Source organism: Molothrus aeneus, chromosome 5, assembly GCF_037042795.1.
Source record: "Molothrus aeneus isolate 106 chromosome 5, BPBGC_Maene_1.0, whole genome shotgun sequence".
In the NCBI taxonomy this organism is placed as follows: domain Eukaryota; kingdom Metazoa; phylum Chordata; class Aves; order Passeriformes; family Icteridae; genus Molothrus; species Molothrus aeneus.
In genome coordinates, this window is record NC_089650.1 from 43434062 (window position 1) to 43450274 (window position 16213).

The 16213-nt window shown below is 35.3% G+C and overlaps 2 protein-coding genes across 2 annotated transcripts in view; one reads left to right on the top strand and one right to left on the bottom strand.

Moving 5' to 3' along the window:
• Positions 1-16213, bottom strand: part of IMMP2L (inner mitochondrial membrane peptidase subunit 2) — a 403527-nt gene that overhangs the window by 206119 nt on the left and 181195 nt on the right. The gene's annotated exons all lie outside the window — the stretch shown is intronic.
• LRRN3 (leucine rich repeat neuronal 3) overlaps positions 3785-16213 on the top strand; it is a 32106-nt gene continuing 19677 nt past the window's right edge. The window contains exon 1 of the mRNA XM_066550493.1: positions 3785-4344. The gene's annotated coding sequence lies outside the window, so the exon portion shown is untranslated. The remainder of the gene's footprint in view (positions 4345-16213) is intronic.

The window sequence follows — 16213 nt, forward strand, 5'->3', positions numbered from 1 at the left end:
TGTTTCTTCTGTTTATCACTGAAAAAAATGATTCCATTTTGGAGAGATACATATTAATAAAAATTAGTCTGTATGGGAGCATAGCCCTTTTAGGAAAACATCAATAGTCTTGCCATGGCAATGCAAGGTTGTCAAATGCACATGACAATGTCAGATTGATAACATTGGACTGAAAACCCTGGCAGAACAGGGTTACATGAAGTGGTGGTCTTCCAGGCAAATCATACAATGACAACCAGCTATAATTTGTAAGTCAATTAATAAATTAACTGATGACACAACAACACAGATTTCTTTGAAACTGACCTTCACTCAGAAAAAAATACTCCACAACCCACATGGAAGTTATAAAAAGGCATGCTTTGCAGAACTTGTGAGAATTAATCTGTCAAACAAAACCCCACCAGCTCACCTCTTTTTTACTCAATGGGCTACAAGAAGAAAGTGATAAAAGCCACAACTGAGCCTCTTCCTTGTAGTCATGGCGCCTCAGAAACCAGGATAGGAGCATATGTAGTCATAAGCGATAAAGCTATTCCAAAAGTGACTCTTTTACACATGGCCATAATCTGTATGAATACACACTTAAAAAAATAATTTCCAATTTCTGATATAAAGCGTGTCATCTCAGAATTTAAATCAAATAGTTGTGGTATTTTTACTGTAACTGCATAGTATTTATGACAGTTTTTAACTACACTTGCTGCATTCTAAACAGAGCTGTGTTCTCACAGACTGAAAACACTAGAAATGGTCATGGGTAATCTTGAACCAGAAAAAAAGGATATGAAAGCCCAAGGATGCTCTGCCTTTCTACATAATGAAAAAGGGGAAAAAGTTTTGAAATCATTTTCCAATTTTGAGAAAAATGCAGACACAGAATCATTGTATTTAAATAACTAAGGGCTTTATGGATTGTGTTTACTGTCCATTAAAAACAAATAATTACTTAGTTTATTTAACGTGAACTCAGTAATCAGATAAAATGTATGCTAAATAAATTGCTGGAGTTAGTCTACATTAATTTCATTGTCTCTTTATCAGTCTGAGAGAATTTTTTTCTACCCTGTAACGTACTAAGCTATATATATGATTTTCATAAAATTGATTACATTGCTATTTTAAAACCATCAAGCATCACAGTGAAATCAGCAGAAAAATCACTTAATGAACTTTAATAAAGATAATTGTTTTGGTTATAAAAGATACTTTTCTCCTGCAGATAGTTTTAAAAAAATATTCTTTAGCTTTACCTAAATAATAAAATTCAATTACTTCACTTTTTTTTCCAAACAGAATTTTAGTACGATTTAATAACATTTTAACTAATATGTAAATATATGCCTATCAAGGAAGTACTTTAATTGCATATATAGTCTATCATAAGAACTCACTTTCTTTATGCAAGTATACTTTAGTTGATTTAATTATCTAGCCCTCTAATTACACAGTCCATACCAATCAACCAAAATGAAGCACTTCTCTAATCTTAATTTCACATGTCAAATCACTGAATATGTTTTTGCATGATTCTCATGTTAATTAGAAAGCCAAATTTTGAATGAATGACAGCAAGTTCATGAGGAGGCCAGGGTCAAAACCCAGGAAATATTTCACATAGGGCAATGCTAGTCCCTATCTATTTACCTTTCTCCAGATCATCTGTTTCTCCACTGGATGAGATATGAAATCTAGCAGTTTTTAGTCATCTTTAAAGGAACATTTTCAACTTTGTCCAAACTTTTTGAAATATTCTTGTCTCTTACTGCCCCCACAATCCCACCCCTCTATCACAGGTTAATATCTTTTGCGGGGGCGAGGTAGGAGAGGGCTGAGATCAAGATTGATTTCCATTTTTTTTGTGGGAGTTACTGTGGCAAGAGGTCTTACTCTTCTGGCTTTGGGTTGTGCTTACTTACAACATCCTGAGCATTATCCCATCCAACATAGGACATTATGTTGTGCAGCAGGGAAAGCTTACAGGCTGACTTGGAAGTTTAAAATGGCTTGAATTTGCAGCTCATGGTGGTGAACATCACATACATCAGAGGCTCCTAGAGCCACCTCGTGGGGGCAAAGGAAAAACAAGGATTCACCAGTGAGCCCTGAGGCTGTGGAAAAATGATGTGACATCTTTCTGATCTTAATTTTCCCTGTCCCAACCTCAGGCAAGAAGACCTGAAAGGTAACCAAAGATGGGTTTCCCCAACTTTTTCGTTATAACTCTTTAACTCACATTAGAAAAAATTTGAATATCCATAAAAAAGAATGAGAGAAAATAAAAAGACCACTTGGCCTAGAGTATCTCACTTATTTGCAGCTAATCAGTCACAAAAATGCTATTATTTCATCTATGAAACAGTCCCACTCAGTTGGATGAGTGAAAAGCGAACAGCACACATCTTTGAAAAAATTTAACTCTTTGTTCACTGTAGCTAGCTTAAGTGCAGTAATCAAAAATTTGAGGCAGAAGGAAAAGACTGCCCTAATATAGCCACAGTGTAAGTACCAGTGAGCCTAACAGGAGTAGTTTTGTAAAATTTGCCCTAACCAATTGTAACAACCAGAAATTTATTCAGAATTGTGGCATTCATTTAATTCAATTTTCATAAAAGGTGATTTTATGAAGAATAAAATTATTTTCTTACTAAATAAAAACAAAAATAATGCAGTCCAAGATCTGATCCAAAGTGAATTGAGATGAAACTCAGTATTCATAAAATAGCAACTATTTTATTGTAAAATTTTGGTGCTATTGCTGTAGCAAAAATTACACTAATTCACACCATTTACTAATCTTCAGAAAATATTCATACTGTTATTAGACAAGATCGTGAGCCTTTCTTCAAAGCAGATGAGTGTGAAATGAGAACCGCATCTCACTTCAGTCCACTAGAGGGTGGCCTGACTTGCTCAGGGCTGGGGGACTGAATTCACGCAAGAGATCCAACATTTTCTTCTTTTTGACCTGTTGATAACCATTTCTTTGTGCTTCATTATTAATCATATCCTATTATAAAGTAATTTCTTTTATATTAACAGTATATATGATAAAAAACCTTTTTCTAACAACATCTATCTCATTTATTGTTCTATATATTTAGGAGAAGGGGTGATGATAATCAGAAATTATTCTACAGTTTTTAAAACCTTCATAGTTTGTATGCCCTTTGGTCATAGGCATAGAATAAACAGGGGAAAAATAAATCATTCACCAAAGATGATAGCATAAAGGGAGAAAGAAGAAAGAAAGGGAAAGAAAAATCTGGGCATCCTATTGTTTATATAATTGGATGGCCACAAAAGACAGACTCAAGCAGAGACAGATTGAGAAAAACTGACTTCTTATTTAACCAACCCCTTTCAGAGTTCATTTAGAAATTTTATTTCTCAGGAGGATGTATTACTGCTCTTACTTTCTACTGATAAGCCCAGGTAGTAAAATGTAATATTAAAAATTTGAAAGAGGAAGAATATGTTAAATCTTTTCCTATCTTAAGCTTAAAAAAAAAAAAAAAAGGCACCAAAACTGGGGGCAAGGCACAGCACATTTTTCCTGAATGGTTTCATCATACAGTATCCTCTGAACTACAGCAGCCTTTGCAGAACTTCACTGATCTCTAATAAGTTCTTCTGAGTACAGATAACAGCCCTTAAAGGAAATAAAAAAATTAAATAAAAAAAGGGGGTGGGGGTAGAAAACGTGGACCTCCCAATCTGTTGTGTAGAGACAGAAAGCATGCCCCGTAGCTGCCGGAGATCGGAAGAGCTCTCTGGGCGCGTTCACAGGCTGGTGTGGTGCTCCCGTCCCCGAGCAGCAGCGGTGTCACGTACCAGACATCTTCCCACGGCCACGCAGCCGCGCACTGCGCGCATCTGGGCGCGCCAGCACCGCTCTCTCCGGGGAGCCCGCGGCTCCGCTATTAATGACCGCCCAGCAGCAGCACCGTGTCAGTGTGACAGCCCAGCGCCTCAGCCATGCACCGCTAACCACCATGGAAACAAGGAGAAATAAGAGCAGCTAGCGAGCTGCTCTCTCCCCCGCCTTCCTCTCTCCGCTGGATTGCGAGCCTCAGCCAGCCAGGCAGCAACAGCGCCTGGCAAACGCAAGGGATCTCAGCTGGCAGCACGGAGAGTCTCTCATGTTGTAGGATATCAATAGATACATCTCTGTATTATAGACTGTTAGACACACGCATGCACACCGACTCACACCCACACGTACATGTGTGCTCGTCTATACAGACTCTGGCTTTAACACAAGTATGTCGCTACCTGAACTAAGGATTCAAAATTACTGAGATGCAAGAACTCCTCCAGCTCTGAAACAACTCTTATTATAGGGTAAGTTCCTCTTTATTTTCAATTTTATCCTGACTTTTATCTAAGTTCTAGACTCTTTCCCCTTTCCTCTTTTTGTAAAGTTATTTTATTAGTATATTTTCACATATTACTTCCTGAACAGAAATGCAAACGCAATATGCTCTTTATGCCAGAGATAATCTAAACATGCTTGCAATACTATTAGATCTGTGCATTTGTTAGCTTGAAAGAACATCAAAGGATAAAAAAACATATAAAAGAAGAATGTTTCCACTGATGTTTCAGAGGCAATATTAAATTAAACGCTTGCTCTGTGTTTTGAAACCAATAAAACAAAATACAGGACAGCCTCCTTTCTTCTCTCCAGTGCTAGGATTAAGGGAAATGCTGTTTATGTCAAGACCTAAAAACCACTGAGCAATGAGGCTGAATGAGCATATCACAAACAGTTATTGAATTTCTGCCAGGCTACATCTTAAGGATTGTGGCAAATGACTTCGCTTAAAAACATCCCCTTTCCAGTCAGAAGGGACACTGTGAATGTCTGATTACTGATGCAGCTGGAACTGATGTTAGGTAAAAAGGATCACATTAAGCAGAGGAGTTCTAATCTTCTTTGGTAATTAACAGGATCTCAGCAGGGTGTCTCTATTTACATGGAAGGAGAGTGTTTAAATCCATCACTATAAAAGCTTTGCCTGTTTTAGTATAGCAAGGCTCAGAACTGTTTGCCTTTGCTTTCCATGTCTTTGTTTTCACATGTCTAGCTGGAGTTTTTGCCCAGCACTGCTGATGAGAAAGAAAACCCAACACAGGGGGAAGGAGATGGCAGCAAATGCAGGGGGCTAGAAAAATATCAGTGATTTTCTATTTAACCAATTTAATCAACTTAAAATTCCAGGCTAGCACTACAGTTGTCTAATGTGCTTGTTCTTATGCATGTGTATGTCATTTCTTCCATGCAGTACCAGAGTACCTCAGTATCCTTTAGATGAAAACACATTTGGTAAAGTGCATCAGCATGGATCTGTGATTCATGCATCAGTGAAAGACCGAGATAGATTTTACTGTAAACCATGAGAAAGACAGGTTAGCCCTCTAATGCATGCTTCAAAGTGAAAAAAATGCAATCTGCATCTTCCCGTATGCTTTTGTTTGCTTTTTAGAGTACTAAATCTGTATTAAAAACATCTCAGTATTTTGATTATTTCTCCTACCCCTTTTTCTCCCTTCAGCCCACTCACTCCTGTGAACTCTGGAGAACATCATAAAGATTTTGTTCCTTTGCACCAATGTAATTATTTGCTTGTAATTTTAGAGCTACTGTGTTCTGAGAAACAAACTGTGAAAGAACCATCAACAGATAGCCACTGGCTTTAAGACTGTCACCTTTCCAAAAATGTCAGGAAATGGGTAGCTTAACAATACGTATGGTAAGAAGTCAATTAATTCAGGTGACCTTTGTAAATGGTGACAATAAAGCAGCTCTGACAATATGCCACGGCATTCGACATTCCCTCCGGAAAATGAATGAGCTTAAGAAGAGGTTTTCTTTTCAGAGTACAAAATGAAAGGTACTGAAGCATTAGCTCCTGCTATTGGCAAGCTTGCTTCCTCTATTTTAGGTGGTCTGTGAAACCTGTTTAAAGCAAGCTGACTTATTTTATTATATGAAACACAATCTCTGGTCTAATTAATTAAATATCCTGTTTTCATTCACACTGCATGTGCACAACAAGCATTTCCAGCTCTCGGTTTGGATTTTTACAAAATGTGCTATAAAATAAGTAGAGAAAATCTGATTCTGACCTCTTCATGCTATCTGCAAAGGACTACTCAGGAAACTTTTTCTACATGCCTCACTATCTTCTCAGCTATTCTGAATGTTTATCCTCAGTCATTTTTAATGTAGAAAATAAGTAAATATGAGTAACTTTACAGAAATGCATCTTGGGTTTTGCCACATATACTCTAATGTGCTATTTCAAAATATTATACAGATATGCCAAAGAGCTTCAGAAAAATGTGGCCATTTCAATCATATCGATGTACAGAAATCATGCTGTAGATGAAGCTTCTCTACACAGCATAGACATTCTTAACCAGCAAAGCAGGCAAAATGTGTGGTGACTGCATGTTGGTTAATACTCCCTCAAAGCTCCTGCAATAATGTTGTAGTGTCAGCCAACGACTGGCTGATGTTGTTATGGTAACCCCAAAGTCCCATCTTTTAGGGTGGCAGCTCTGAGCATGACATCAGAGCATGCCTGCTTGGAGTACCCTGAAGTGGATGAGTACTTCTTTTTTGCACCTGAATTAGACCAGATCAACTAAGCAATGTTGCTAGCTGGAATGCAGACCAAAAGGATAATGTATAATCTTTGTTAAATGATCAAGACTGAGCAGCTTATGAAAATATTCACATCCTGCTTTTCACTTGTAATCACTTGTCATTTGTCAATAGAAAACAAAACTAAGTATTTGCAAGAGAGAGCAAACCATTTAGGAGTGTTGGAGCCACTTTCTTTGACTCTCATCCATAACCTTGATTGTATTAGCAATGAAAAGCTAGCCAAAAGCTTTGCTGCTTGCTGACAATCACTCTTAATTAAAGTTAGACTGGTATTTAATAGCCAAGCTTTAGAGTATTAAAACAATAGAAGAAGACAAGCAGTAGAAAACAAAAAGACTTTTTCAAGACCAGCTCTGTCTTCAATTGAAAGAAAAGTCACCATAGAGAGAAAAAGTATACCTTTTTGAACTATATATAGATAGTTTTAGTGTTTCATGGTACGTTACTGGTTTAGTTAATTCATATGTCCTTTCTTCAGATAGTACCATTAAAAGCTGAAGGAAAACAAAACTCTTGAGAGAGACATTGTCAGAAACTACCTTAAAATACTCTTCCATGTCAAATTCCACAAACTCAACTTCATATCAAGAAGCAAAAACTGACAATGAAAAACCAAATTCACATGTAGCACTCAAGGAACAATTTTCTAAAGACAAAGGAATGGAGAGTTTCTAAAATTTTTCTGAAGATCAAAAATCAGACAGTCTCTAATTATTTTTTAACAGAATATGACTTCTACAAGCCTTCATGCTACTTTAAAAGAATACTAATTCTCATTCTTACAACACAACAAGCAATTAAAATCATTTGCTTCACTGAAAGAAAATGCCAGTAGAATTTGAGAAGAAACAGTAGTGACAGATGTCATTGGAAAGGTCATTAAACACATTAGTATTAAGAGAAAAATCAATGCTTCTCATTAAAACTGTAATGTAACTGTAAAAAGGAATTACTGTGCCTTTTACTTATTCAACTGACCAGTCCACAAACTGTTAAAAGCCATTATTGTGAAATGGTGTAGTTCATAAAGAACTTATTTAAATCAACAGTATGACCTTCAGTGTTATACAAAAAATCTATAAATGATTTCATCAATTTTTCCTCAATAAAGTCATATCCTCAACTGAACTGAACTGATAAATGTTTACTAGCACAGCACATGGAGCTATATTCATCTGCACCAGAGAAAGATCCAATATGGATGTCAATAAGATTATTTTACATTGGGTTCTTCATGGAGTAGCTCAATATGGCGCCTTGTGAAAAAGAGTATTTTCATGAGGGCCAAATACGAACTACATTCACAATTTTCCTTGATCCAATTCTCTGCCAACAGGATTTCATATTCTTTATGCATGGAAGATCAACTATAATACAAGCTACAGACATGCTCTCACCCCTAGCATTTACCAAACTGCTTGCTTTTCTTCAAAGCAAAAACAAATGCAGACATTAAAACCAAGAGGAAGTTTCATTTTATAAACACAAATTTATACAGCATATCCTCAAAACCATTATCCTTCATTTAGAAATACTTCTTTTTCACAAAAGATTTTTATCTCGAGTCTCTTTCAGCTTGGCCACAAGCAGCAGTGGTCGAATTGAAAGGAAATAAGAAATAAGATCTCTGTATTCACATTATTTCTATTCAGTTGTTGTATTTCTGGAATCATTAAAATATCTGCCCGAAATTTAATGGTAGTTTAACTCTACTGACCTCTGTAGTACAGTAGAAAAGAATTTTGCCTCTTTTGTGCTCCCAGCTCCCACAGTCTCAGTCAAACTGGGAAATGCTTTTTGACAATACTGGCACAAAGGAAATCATTTAGCCTTTCTCTTTCCTGAATAAGCATCTGTATTTAGAGGTAAACACTGCAAAGAAAAATAAAATGCTACAGGGAATATTTTTTCAAAATGTCTGCTGATTATTAATATTACCCCAAGAGTCTTTTAATCGACATTTCTTGATATGCAAATAGCAACCAGTCTGCCAGGAAATACTTTAAATTCTCTATAACATTTTGCATAAAAAAGGTACAAGTCATAAGTTTAGCTGCACCAAAAACCCCTGGGCATCCAGCTACTAGTATGAAAAAAACAAGAAAAAAAAACTTTTTATACAATTATATGTCTAGGGATTTCAGAAATTTCAAAATTACAATTTCAGAAATTACCTATTTAATAAATTATGGAATAACCAAAAAAAAAACCAAAAAACACCTGGGCTGTAATAGAACACACAATGAAGAGCAATGTTGTGCATTGAGACATTTTTTTAAATTGCCATAGTCCTATGCTATTATACCATCATCCTGGATAAGAAAAGATGATTCTCAAATTGTCTCTAAAAATGCAACATGATGGCAGACATTACTAGTGCTCTTCTAGTGTGGTGTTGAGAGGTTAAAGGAAACTAGGTTGGTTCATTTTGTCATGGTGTTAAAATAAAAAGTAATTCTTATTTGAAATAGAATGAGCAAAATATACCAGATTTGGGAGGTATTTAAATAAGTACAATTATGGGCCTCATTCCCTGAATAAGGATCAATACAAATGTCTCCTACTTCAAAATAGTAGCGTATCTCTGCTGAAAACAGATATATATGTGTCATTATTTATATCATATTTATGTGATTTATTCAGTACCTAAAGACCTAATAAAATTTTCCATCTTGACAGGAATAATTTTTATGTGAAGACAGAAACTTTTCTCAAAGATTTTAGCTAGTGTCACAGTAGCTATAAATAGAAAGACTAGAGAGACACATTTGTTTCTTCACCCCAAGCTCATTCCTGTTGCCAAGTTCTCTCAAGTCACTGAACTTCCTCTCCCCTCTGGAAAGCAGCTTTATCTAGAGGTCATGTCAAGCATCAGCAGTTTTTGCAGATGACACTTATCAGTAAGCTAATTCACCCCAGTGCGGTGCAGTGCAGCATTTCCACCAGAGTGCAGAATTACCTGCTGAGCTCCCCACCCCAGCTGGCTCCATGTTCCATGCCATGGAAGGAGCTGAGAGACAGGAGAGACCACACTGGTCAAGGCTCACATGGGAGCTGAGTCTTCCAGAAAAATCTCTTTTCTGTGTAACAGCTCCAAACCCACTACATAATACTAAACTGCTCTCTTTTGTGTGTTTCATACAGAAATCAAGCAGTGCTGTAAAAAATTCTTCCTCCCTCTGCACTGCAAAAGGATGTTCTGAAACAATTCAATCAATTTATGAAGTACAGTATTTTCTCTTCTCAAATTCTAAACAAATAAAAAAAAGCCTTTCAGTATGAAAACTCTAATTACAGCCAAGTGGTGCTTCTTTACCACTGTAGCTTGAGGGACATTACCTGTACAACTCCTATTTCATATCATTTTATAACAAAGCAAAGTTACTTAGGTTATCCTCCTAAATAGAACACTCTAAGATTATCCTAGATATTGTATGTATTACAACATTTTGAATATATACTTCTTTTTTACACAAGATGCACCATGTTAACTTTCTGAAATGACAGCTGAGACTGTAGAGCCACTATTTCATCACACTCTCACAATGCAGTAATTTTACTTTTTGAGTTTGGCCAGTTACTTGTTGGCAAGCCCAATACAAGGCTAAAATTCAACAGCACTCATGAGAAATTGAATGATTAATAATGATTATACCAGTTTATAGAGGTATCCTTATGAGGTGAGAGAAGACAAAATGAGGTAATTGCAAATATAATGATCTGTTAAGCTAGAAATGTTTGTCTGAATAGCAATTTCACCCAGCATGTATAATCCACATAACATATTCTTCTGAATGTTGCTTTGATATAGATTATCCAGTCATCAATATTTTGTCAAACACACTTTCACTCATTTTATTTTTATTGTAAAATAAGAGACAAAAAGGATATTCAGCATCCTATTCCAGGGTTAGACTCCAAACTCTAAGCTCCAGAAAATAAGGAAAAGTACCCTGTCCTCCAATAGCAGCAGCCAAACTGCTGAGATCTTTCCTGGGCAGAAAGAAGAGCCAGTCAATCTGAGGAACTGCCCAGAAATATTTCTGCATTTCTCACTTCCTCCCAAGGATAATATGCATGTTTGAACACGCATTATACAAACCCCACTCTCCCTCTGATAGGAAGCAATCACCTTGGATATTAGTGCATAGAGTCATTTTAATGAGGCTACTCAAGGCAATGCAGATGCAAGTGCATTCATTAGGCATTTAAATATTGCCTTCAGCAGGTATCATTTAACAGTAAACTGTAACTAGAATAGAAAACTAAAATTATATACGATTTCAAAGATTTAAATGCTGAAATATTAAATTACCTTTAAATTGTCAAAATTGTTAAGAACATTTAGGATCTTTGGTCATTTCAGTTCAAGCAAAGTATACAGATTCACATATCTGGAATTTGCATATTGGAGGTCCTGGCCTTCTGCTCCATACAGAAATACCCTTTGCTCTTTTAAGGGTTGGAAAATCCATAAACTTGCTGATTTTCAAATGTTATTCTCATTACTGCTCTGACAGCTTCTGAGGTTTACTAAAAATTCACAAAAAGGAACAAAAAAATCTCCATTTATCTTAGGTGAATGTGGATTAAGTATTTGTAATCTTTACTTTGTTTTAAATTTGGTTTATATATCAATTCTTCAAAAATCATCTTGTGCTGGTATGCCATTATGTCAATCCTAGTAACAAGTATAGAAAACAATAAAAATTAAGAAAATATTATAAAAAGTTTAAATAAACACACAATATCTATGCCTGACACAAATATGTCAGGAAAACTATAACCAACTATAACTGCGTGTTTAAATAAACACACAATATCTGTGTCTGACACAAATATGTCAGGAAAACTATAACCAACTATAATGGTTATGTTGAGATTGTAGACTACCCATTTGCAACTACTATAGTTGTAGTAAATGGATTTAATGTTACTATAAGCACATTAAACGTTGTTGCATAAATCCACTATACTACTATTTAATCTCTCACATAGAGGTTAGCCAAACTTTCAGAAAGTCTGAAAAAATTCTGTTAAACCATCTACTCCATCATTAATTACAATGGAGATATTTATTTTTTCAATAAAGAGTAATCAATGCTCAGGGCTGAGAAAAATGTTCAATTCCATAAAAATTAAATTTGCATTAGCATTGCTTTGAAATACATTTTTTTTGGCATGTCAAAGTACAATATATTGAATCCACCATGATCTGTTTGCAATGGAAGGGTCAAAGAACAAGATTTGCAAGAAGTAAGAAAGTCCAGTTTGATTTTTACCTTCCATGAGTTTGTCTGGTATAAGAGCAGACTTTGCTTTGAGTGGGAGGATGGACTAAACAGCTCCTGAGGTCCCTTCCACTAGACTCTGCCATGATGATGCTCTCAACAGAAAGGCTTGCTTCTCTGCCGTCTCTGTCTTGGGTAACGATGCACAGCACCGCTGTCATCGGAGCCTGCTCAGATGTCTTGGTGTGACTGCATCACATGAGAGCAATTTAGATGTTACTAGAGGTGAAGGGCACTGTTCAATCTGTCTCTGAGCTAGTTGGATGGAGCTGAAAATTCTGAAAAGGCAGACAGTCTGCTGGACTGCTAAAGGAAATAAAACCCCATTTGGACATGAGGCAATATTTGCTTTGCTGTTACCTATAAGAGTAGGTAAGAGCAAAGAGTAATTCAAGGAAATCCCAGCAGAACACTAAAAATGCTTTAAATGTCCTACTAGCTTGTTTAAAAAATTTAAAATAACACACTATATTTATTCAGTTAACAGAAAGCAACTATTTTCTAGGAAGAGAGAAGAATGATTCCCTGAAACATTACCATCTTAATTTGTAATCTCTGTATTTCTGCTCAGCCAGGTGTTCAGTGTTTTCCACAGATCTGGGACTGAATACACTACAGTTTTATACACAGTTTCAAAAATACAGCTTTAGCAATCATGAATTAAGAGTTAGCATAATAACCACTTGATATTAAGTACTAAACTTTGGCTTTAACTTCCTAGCGTGGTATTTTACCTCGTGTAGTAAATTTTAAACTCTTTCACTCTTTACATGTTATAAACCTGTAATGAGTTTCATTAGAAGTGGTTCTGCTGAGAAAACCTGTCAGCTTGAAGGTGTTATTTATGCTGAATTTCCGTAGTTATCGCCAATATCAAGATTACTTACTCCAATATCAAGATTATCAAGATACTCTACCAGAGTAATTTAAAAACACAAATTGTTCAATAAAATTTGCCTAAAATTTAGAGCACCCTTTTACAGATGATTAAATGGACACCATGTAAGTCCTAACTTTGAAAAAAGCAATGTGGAAAGGACAACAAACTAGAACCACATAATTCCAACACCTGTAACCTTATGGAAGCCATGGAGTGTAAAGCAGGACAGAAATAAGCTGCAGCACTAATTCCAGCCTTTGCTCTGATCTTATCAGTAGATAACATTAGACAGTCCTTTCTGTTCTTAGTTCTGCATGCGCATAAAATCATTGTCATGAGATTCACTTAGTACTAAGTTTAAGGGGGGGTTGGAAGGCCTTTAAAGCATTTTTCTCATATTAGAACCAGCCCATGCAGACAGACTGCATTTCTATTCTTTAGGATGGGTAAAATTTATAATTTGATAATATTTTTAAAGAAAAATGTTTCTGAAAAAAAGTAAATTATATTGCTGATACTTATCACTGGTATTGTAGGAACTCCCTAAGTAAATATTCTAGCACTGGAATACTCTGAAAAGTATGAAGTATACTCAAAAGTATGAAGAATAAAAAAGTTTTAGAAGAAGAATTTCAACAAAATAATAGGCTATATAATCTATGTTTACCTATGACCGTTACATCTTCCAGGCAAAGTCTGCTTGTTGGCATTCACTAGGGTTAAGTATTTGAATGTAACTCAAATCAAAATGTTAATGATTCATTATAAAATAATTTCTTCTTGTAACAAGGATGCATTTCTCATTATGCAGTAATTTGCAGAATTTATTAACAAACATTTTCCAAAACAAGCACTGAAAGGTTTGCTTTAAAAGGAATTCCAGTTCAGTCCTAAATAGGACTCTTGTGAGAACAAGAAAATCTTGTCTTTCTAAATGCCTGCTGGCTTTTAACTCGGACCCTCATAGTCAAGATAGATGTTCAATGGAATTTGAATAATTTGAACAATTACAAGAAATTGTATTTAAGTGCAAAGGACAACTTTTAAAATTCAATTTAATATCTGTTTACATGCCCTGATAATCACACACAGCAAACATGATCAGCACTTACAGCAACCACAGCTATATCTTATTGACAGTAAATCTAGCTATTTTGACAGGGCAAAAACCAGTTAAGCTTGGCAGTTGAAAGCTTAAATGCCTTTCATAGCCATGCAAAATACGAGTGTATGGAAGATTCAAAGTAAAAGATGAAGGAGATCTAATTCATTGTTATGTAAATAGTATAGAAGAAAACCATAAGGAAGAAATTGAGAATATGAGACTGTATATGATACTGCTTTCCACACTGCCAATTTACATGTGTTTTATTCTTGGACTTTTTCTGCAAAATGCAAAAAACTGGTTACCCTAGCAACTGCCACATGTTACTCAGTTTATTTCTGAGGTACAGAGCAGCCTATAAAATAATATTGTGCACTTCTATTAGGATCACTCAGCACCACAGAGAATTCAGAACTTCATGTGCCAGCATGTCCATGTATTTTCTGAAAGTTTAAAGAAAGCATTTTAAAGAAAGAGTATTGTATGTTTTTTGTAAGCTCATTTTCTTTATGGTTTATGTGTGAATTTAAAACAAAGATTAGGAGCTGTATGGAGAAAAATGTATACTCTGTCCAACCTGATAGTTGTTTTCTGCATTCTTTTTTAGTACAGTTCTAGTAGACATCTATAACAAATAGGCAAAGACTTCAAAAGTTCTTAAATGATTTATAGGATATCATCTTCCAAAGTGTAATAGGGACCTGAGCAACCTGGTATAGTGGAAGGTGTCTCTGCCCATCGTGGGAGGGGTTGGAAATAAGATGATATTTAATGTCCCTTTAAACCCAAATAATTCTATGATTCTGTAATAATTCTATGGCAATCATTATGAAGATCTCAAATTCTCATAATCTGTTAAAGGTTAAGATTTAGTTCAAAGCAAGAATTAAAGGATTTTGCAGTTTCTCATTAAATGCAAATCTCCCCAAAATGCAGAACTCTTTGTTACATGTCTAGGCCCTATATAATTTATGAGGAGATGTCTTGCAATGTAATACAAAATAACCAGAATAATAAAAAGAGAGTCAACTGAAGTTAGCCATTAATGAACATATCTTAAGGAAAACTCTGTCACTCACTTTTGAAGCCTGGAAAGGAATCTCTCTGTCCATGGGAGATCCACAGCCCCCAGTCCTAGAGACAGGCCTTTATCCAAGAAGTTTGCTCAGGAACCAAGCCACAACTCATAATTTATAGTTTACAGGTCAATGTTAAGCATTTTTTCCCACATTCCAGTGATTTTTTTTCTGGTTTCCACACAAAAATATTTTTTACTAGAATAGAGGAAAACACTTGGTTACATCCTCACTTCTCATTCCAAATACACAACTTTGCCCATAAAGATAGTAAAAATATTTCTAAATTTGTAATTGAAACAGAATAATCAAAAATTAAAAAGTCTTTGGATTTACATAAGCATTTGTATGTTTGAATATTCTTCCTGCTAGCTATTTTCACAAGCTGTAACCAGTAAGTGTTGCTCCGTCTGTTTTACTTATCTCTACTGACTTCTATATCATCGCATACCTGAAAAGAAGGCAAAAGCTAAGGAACATCTTAGCAGAAGAAAATAAGCCCAGATACATTTTTCCTATGGTTATCAGGGATGAGGATTTTGGCATGTAGCTAAAACTACAAATTATAGCCTTAGATTGACAAGCGAAACTAGAGCACAAGCATAACTCCTGAACAGGTTAGAAGTTTTGAACAGATCTGGCAGCATTATCTTGGATTGGAAGGGTAAACTAATAGAGGCTAATTGTGTATTTAGGCTTTGGGAAGCATTCAAACTAAAAAGTGCCTCAGATATTACTGCTAGGAGCATATGCTTCCCTTTGGATTCTTGTGATGTTTGGTTTAATCAAACTACAGAAACACAATAGCAGGGAACATATAAACAGAGCTTTTTTGCATTCCCTTGAGACATACTATAGAGTAATCAATTGTAAATTAATTGGAGAAAATTTGTTTTGCATAGCACAGAGAGGCAAAACATTAATTTGGAATCATTTGCTTAATGGCAATTCTAATATGCTATGCATGTATTCAACCTTGTTTTTTATACTGAGATGCAAAACAATTATCAAGGATGTAAATACCAATAAACTGTAATCTATAAGTCTATTACAAGTAAAAGTAGAGTCAAATACTACGTAAAATTTAATTTCTACCAAGAAATATTCAGATTAGTTATTTGAGTGCATCAAGTCTTCCATCAATTTATGAGAATTTACAAACACTTCATTACATTTAGGTACACT